The following is a 6,515-nucleotide window of genomic DNA, read 5'->3' on the forward strand; positions in this document are numbered from 1 at the left end:
CTGCTCCCCCAGATGCAACCGCTGCGGCAAGGCGGACCAGGAGCTGCAGCAGCTGGTGCAGTCAGCACTGCCTGAGCACATCGGCAGTCTGGGCCCTGAATTCTGGGATGCTGCCTGGAGGGATCTGGAGGAGCTTGTGGAGAGAGGCAGCCTGTCCTGCTGCCGCTCTTCTGGTGTTCAGAGCTCAACCAGAAGATACAACAGAGCCCACATGGACTGCAGAACCCAGCCCCACCGCCGGCCAGGTCTGATGGCAACAAAACCAGCCCAGACAATGTACCACGGTGGCAGGGCAGCCAGCAGAACAGGAGATCCCACCGAGGTCTGCCGGCCACCTGCAGAGGAGTGCATTGTGCGCGAGGCCATCCTCCTCCCAGACGGACGGCTGCCTCAGAGGCCGGATAATCTCGAGCCCCTTCCAGAGTGGGCAGTGAATGCACCAGGCCTTCGCACAATCAAGAAGGAGTTTCCTGGACAAACACCATCCAGAAGACACACAGGGAGACCAAGTGGTCTCTCTGAAACGGAACGCTTGCAGGTCAAAAAAGAAGGTAGGCCATTCAGTGCAGTGTTGCAAGCAGGGCTTCCTCGGTGGGAAAAAAGAGAAGAGAAGCACGGCAGTGGTGGCTTCTCTACCCAGCCACCAGGAGATGACTGCACCGTGCATCTTCTCCCAGACGGGCGGCTGCCCCGGAGGCCAGATCATCTCGTGCCCCCTCCTCAGCAGGCTGTGTCTCCAACAGGCCTTCCCAGCAATGCCAGACAGTCTTCGGAACGAGCAGCAAGGGAACAAGGGCAACAGGGAAGAGCTGCTGAGCGGCGTGCTGGGACCTGCTCCTGTTACAGACGGCGGCCACAGCAGGGGACAATTGTACATGACAACATCCTGCGAACAGAGGTGGCAGTACGTTGGTGGGAGCAGAGGTGCCAGTGGGACTGATCGTCCGCGCGTGCACCAGTAGGAGGTGGCCCTGCAGGTTCCTACACATCCCAAGGTGAATACAAGGCAGCAACACAGGCAGCACCAACGGCTTCAGTGCTGGCAATGGAGGACAACGGCTGCCAAGGCAACATCACCAGTGTTGGAAGTGCGGAGAGACCCAGCCCCATATCGCCTCCTTCCCCTGGCGGACATCGAGGAGGCAGAGGGGCTGTGGGTGCCCACGGCTTCTGTCATCAGCATCCACTTGGCTGTGGGAGGGTCACGTAAAGAAGAACGTAATGGAGGACCAGGTAAGGGCCAGCTCACAGAGTTCCATTCAGTCCTCTTGGGACGTGCGTGTGGGTTGGAGGAGGCCCAAGCTTCCCCCGTGCACCTGTGTGCCAAGCAGCGGCACATTGCAGGCCGGGGACCCATCTCGGGCTGTCAGCAACGGCCGCAGCGCCAATGGCCACTGGCCGGGCTCAGTCCAGCCTATTGCAGCCCAACAGCCAGAAGGCCGATGGCATCCTGCCTTATGTCAGCAATAGCGTGGGCAGCAGGAGCGGGGAAATGGGCGTCCTCTGCATTCTGGCCTGGTGAGGACACCCCTCAAACACTGTGTTCTCTTTTGTGCTCCTCAGAACAGGAAAGTCCTCAAGGCCCTGGAGCGTGTCCAGAAAATAGCCACAAAGGCGGTGCGGGGTGTGGAGCAATGATCTGAGCGGGAGTGGATTAATGTGTAACCCGGAGGAGGGAGAAACACCCCTTTACTAAAAAGGTATTTAAGCACTGGAGGTGGTGCTGCGGGGAGGTGGCTGGGTTGCTGTCATAGTATCATAGAGTGATAGAATGGCCTGGGTTGAAAAGGACCTCAAAGATCATCTCTTTTCAGTCCCTCTTGCTATGTGCAGGGTCAGCAACCACCAGACCAGGCTGCCCAGAGCTACATCCAGCCTGGCCTTGAATGCCTCCAGGGATGGGGCATCCACAGCCTCCTTGGGCAACCTATTGACAAACCACCTGGATGGGGTGCTCAGGGACATGATTTTGCAGTTGGTTGTTGGAGTTAGAGTTGCATGGTTAGGTTGAGGTTGGAATTTATGATCTTGAAGGTTCTTTTCCAACCTGAGCAGTTCTATGAATTCGGTATATAGCCATGCTTCTGATACAGGTCGCTTTCCAGGAAAAAATGTAAATGCTGTTGAGCTGTTGGCTGTTTTCTGATGAGCAAAGATACTGTAAGATAGGCAGTGTCTGTATCCACTGTTTGGGAAAGTGCAAGTGAGTCTGGAAGATGCTATCCTGTTTATCAGGCACATGAGGGGACGATGTACACCGAGGACAAATATTTCAAAAGAAGCAGCCCAGAAGAATTGTACACAATAGTCCTGAAAAATGGGCTGAATTTTAGCAACATTTATTTGTTATACAACTGGAATTTCTCTAGTGATATCAGGCGATGCTCTGCCAGGTTCTCTGCTCAGGCATCTGCATCCCCTTGGGTGCAAGGCATCCTTCATGTACTTTAGCCACACAGAGAGATGAAATCTATTGGCTCCAAGGGGCAAGGAAAGGGTTATGAAATTACACTGAGGAGGCATCTGCGCAGCTCTCAACAGGGCTCCAGCCTGCAGCTCTCCAGGAGGTGTGAGAAGCTGATCTGATGGCTCCCTCTGGCTGTAGGCTCTGCGAGTGAATCTGTAGAAAATGCATCCTGTAGCTGCTCCATTCCTGCAGTCATCAGAAGTGTTGGGGAATCTGTTTCTTTTCCATATCTACAAAAATTCTGCTACACATCTTTGTCTTTGGAGTTTTGGGGCAATGCAGAAAGAAGGAGTTGGTACTGATCTGGTCATCACCCAGAGATTCTTAGGGAACAGATGAGATGGTGGATCCTCATTTCAAGCCAGTCTAAGCAATAGCTTTGCCAATGCATTTGGGTTGTGAGAAGGCAGAGGGGCTCAGTTCTTTCCTTTTGACCTCTAGGTGGGGTGGGGGAGAGGGTGAATATTCTCCACTTCTCAACACCCAATACACCAGGGCTGGACACTGTATGCAGTAATCTGAGTAATCAGGAGAGAGTTCTGCAGGAACCACTGAGACACGGGGGCTGGAGTTAATGCCACGTGATGAGAGACTTTGGAGTTGGGCTTGTTCAGCTTTGAAAAGAGATGGTTCTGGAGGACTTAAGACGACCCCCTAACAGCTGTGAGGAGATTATTAAGAAGATGGAATCAGGCTTTTAATGGAGGTGCAGCTCAGGAGGAACAGGCTAACTTTGAGGGTATTCCCTAAGTTACCCACTGGGAGAGGGGCCCAGAGAGGTTGTGGGATCTCTGACTTTGGAAGTTTTCAAGACTCTGATGTGCAGAATGCTGAGCAGCCTGGTTTGATACCATCACTGTCACAGCTTTGTGAAGAAGGTTGGACTAGAGACCTCCTGAGGTCCTCTCCAGCCTGGACAGGATTGTGAATCTATTAAAGGAGTGGGAATCTTAAAATCATAGAATCACAAGGTTGAAAAGGACCTACAAGGTCATCATTACATCACCATTACTACCACAAGCTACTAAACCATATCTCGTAGGTACTCATCTGGACACCACCTGAACACTGCCAGGGACGATGATTCCACCGCCTTCCTGGTCAAAGAAGAAGAAGAACCAGGAGAAGTCTGGATGAGCTGACAAAGCATGCGTGGGAAGGCCACCAAGCACCTCAGCCACCTGGTGTGGAGAAGCCCCCTCATCTGCAGCAAGAAGATACACCCTCTTGTCATGGTCAAAGATGAGGACATGGTCGGTGCTGCAGGTTCCTTGGGTCCCCTGATCTGTACAGGGTTCCCAGTGATCCTCTGGCAGCTCTCCTGGATGGAAAGCCCCTGATTTTATGCCACCCGCCTTTCAGGAAAATGTTTATTTTCCCAAACAACAACAGAGGATAATTGAAATATCTTTTCCTATTCTCTCCCCTCCCACCCCTCACCCCCAAGTTGTGCTCCTCATTGTAAATAAATTATTTGACCCTAAAATCTCCCCTCTGGAGGTCTCATCAATGTTTCTGGTTTAACTGACTTTGGGTTTTGGGGTCAACATGTCCTGTTTGCATTATCAACAGAAGCCTGAGGTTGTCATGGATGGGAGGCCACGCTGTGCTGGAGAAGGGATGGATGAGATTTACTCTAGCCAAGGTGCTCGGATATGACAGCCAGCAGGCTCCTGAGCCCAGACCTTTCAGATCACTGCTTTCAGGGCTGTTGTTGGCTTTGCTCACTCTACATCCTGCCAAAAGCCAGCCGTGCTTAGCCTGAGCTTTGTGCTTTCCTGCAGTATGAGCATTGCACTTTGCCTTCAAAACCATGTGCCGGCAGGGAACAAGGTGCTGGCACAGCTGTAGTGATGCCAAATGTCTGCAGCCACATAAGCCTGCTGGTAAATCGCCCTGCTTGTGCTGTGCTGATAGTGGGGTGGGTGAGGGGCCTTGTGGAAGGGAAGGGGAGAACAGATCATGGTGTGCTGTGTGACTGGAGCTGAAGCAAGTTTGCTCAGGTCTTTTTGCTGCACAGTACACGGGCTGTGTGCTCTGCTCCTTCCCCTTTGTTGACACATCTGGCAGGAGCCACCGTGTGTTCCCAAGTCTCATGCGCATCAGGGCAGTCCCAGCCTCCTGCCATGCTCTTGCAGGCAAACTGTCCTGGAAAATGTCTTCCTTGCCTCAGTAGCAGCAATACTAGCAGGAGTGTTCCCACCACGCTCAGAGGGAAGATCACATTTCAGCCACAATCCCCTCTTTGACAAGCATCTGTCTTCTCTCTCAGCTCTTCCTCACCACCACCCATCAAATGGGGACTTGACACTGAACTTCTGGGAAGGGTCAGTTTGTCAACTGTCCATCACACACTACAGTCAACCAGGGCCCCTTCTGTCCTAGCACAGCCAGCTCTGCTGACAAACACTGTCCAGAAGACACACAGGGAGACCAAGCGGTCTCTCTGAAATGGAACAACACTTGCAGGTCAAGAAAGAAGGAAGCCCATTCAGTGTTGCAAGCAGGGCTTCCTCGGTGGGAAAAAGAGAACAGAAGCACGGCGGTGGTGGCTTCTCTACCCAGCCACCAGGAGAGGACTGCACCGTGCATCTTCTCCCAGACGGGCGGCTGCCCCGGAGGCCAGATCATCTCGTGCCCCCTCCTCAGCAGGCTGTGTCTCCAACAGGCCTTCCCAGCAATGCCAGACAGTCTTCGGAACGAGCAGCAAGGGAACAAGGGCAACAGGGAAGAGCTGCTGAGCGGCGTTCTGGGACCTGCTCCTGTTACAGACGGCCGCCACAGCAGGGGACAATTGTACAGGACAGCATCCTGCGAACAGAGGTGGCAGTACGTTGGTGGGAGCAGAGGTGTCAGTGGGACTGATCGTCTGCATGTGCACCAGTAGTTCTCTTAGTGTACAGCACAGTGAGACCAGCAGCAACAGCACCTTCACGTCTGACTACTGAAGATGACGGCAGAAGTGCAGCCAGCCAGCATCTGAGCTCTGCCCTCAGTGCGAGAAGTGAGTGAAGGGCTGGCACTGGTGGCGGCTGGTGGTCCCCGCAGCCCCCAGGACAGATTGTCAGGGCTCCCAGGCAGGCAGGGGAGCCACAGAGCAGCCCCCACAGAGCTGCACCTGCAAGCAGCCACCTGAGAATGGGGGACTTCATCGAGCAACACAGGAACAACGTTCGTGGGACAAGAAGGCCCAGGAGATTTCCACAATGTCTGAGTGACCCCACGTTCATGTGACTGCAGGCTATCAAGCAATGCTTGCGACTGAGGAGATGGTGGCAGCGAGGAGCAGCAGCACCGGAGTCAGGTGAGTGTCCTGTGGGTCAGCACCACGACCCAGCCTTGTCCTGATTCACGTCAGGCAGGGATGGGCCCATGGGAGGAGCCCAGCCATGGAGCAGGACCTTGCACGCTGCAGGTCAGCCAGTTGGGCCAAGAGTGTCCCCATCCTGCTGTGGCTCAGGCCCCCTCCCTGCTTTGGAGGTGACGACAGACAGATGTATGGGCCAAAGAGAGGCTGCCACAGCTGCAAACTGCAGCAGAGCTGACCAGGAGCTGCAGCAGCTGGTGCAGTCAGCACTGCCTGAGCACATCGGCACTCTGGGCACTGACTTCTGGGATGCTGCCTGGAGGGACCTGGCAGAGCTGGTGGAGAGTGGCAGCCTGTCCTGCTGCCACTCTGAGGGTGTCCAGAGCTCAACCAGAAGAAGCAACAGAGCCCACACGAATTGCAGAACCCAGCCCCACTACCGGCCAGGTCTGATGGCAACAAAACCAGCCCAGACAAAGTACCATGGTGGCAAGGCAGCCAGCAGGAGATCCCACCAAGGTCTGCCGGCCACCTGCGGAGGAGTGCATTGTGCGTGAGAGCATCCTCCTCCCAGACGGACGGCTGCCTCAGAGGCCGGATAATCTCAGGCCCCTTCTAGAGTGGGCAGTGAGTCCACCAGGCCTTCACACCATCAAGAAGGAGTTTCCTGGATGAACCACCGTCCAAAAGATGCAGAGGGAGTCCAAGTAGTGTCTTAGACAAGGAACAACACTTGAAGGT

General features: G+C 54.4%; 1 long non-coding RNA gene across 1 annotated transcript; it reads left to right on the plus strand.

Annotated features, from left to right (window-relative positions):
- The first annotated feature begins 1,665 nt into the window (after window positions 1-1,665).
- On the plus strand, window positions 1,666-3,951 carry LOC146754161 (uncharacterized). The gene is made up of 2 exons (XR_014939298.1): window positions 1,666-1,700; window positions 3,510-3,951. It is a non-coding gene; the product is annotated as an uncharacterized LOC146754161 (long non-coding RNA).
- Window positions 3,952-6,515: the final 2,564 nt, after the last annotated feature.

Source organism: Coturnix japonica, chromosome Z (assembly GCF_054131305.1).
Source record: "Coturnix japonica strain WE chromosome Z, WE-NBRP24, whole genome shotgun sequence".
NCBI lineage: Eukaryota > Metazoa > Chordata > Aves > Galliformes > Phasianidae > Coturnix > Coturnix japonica.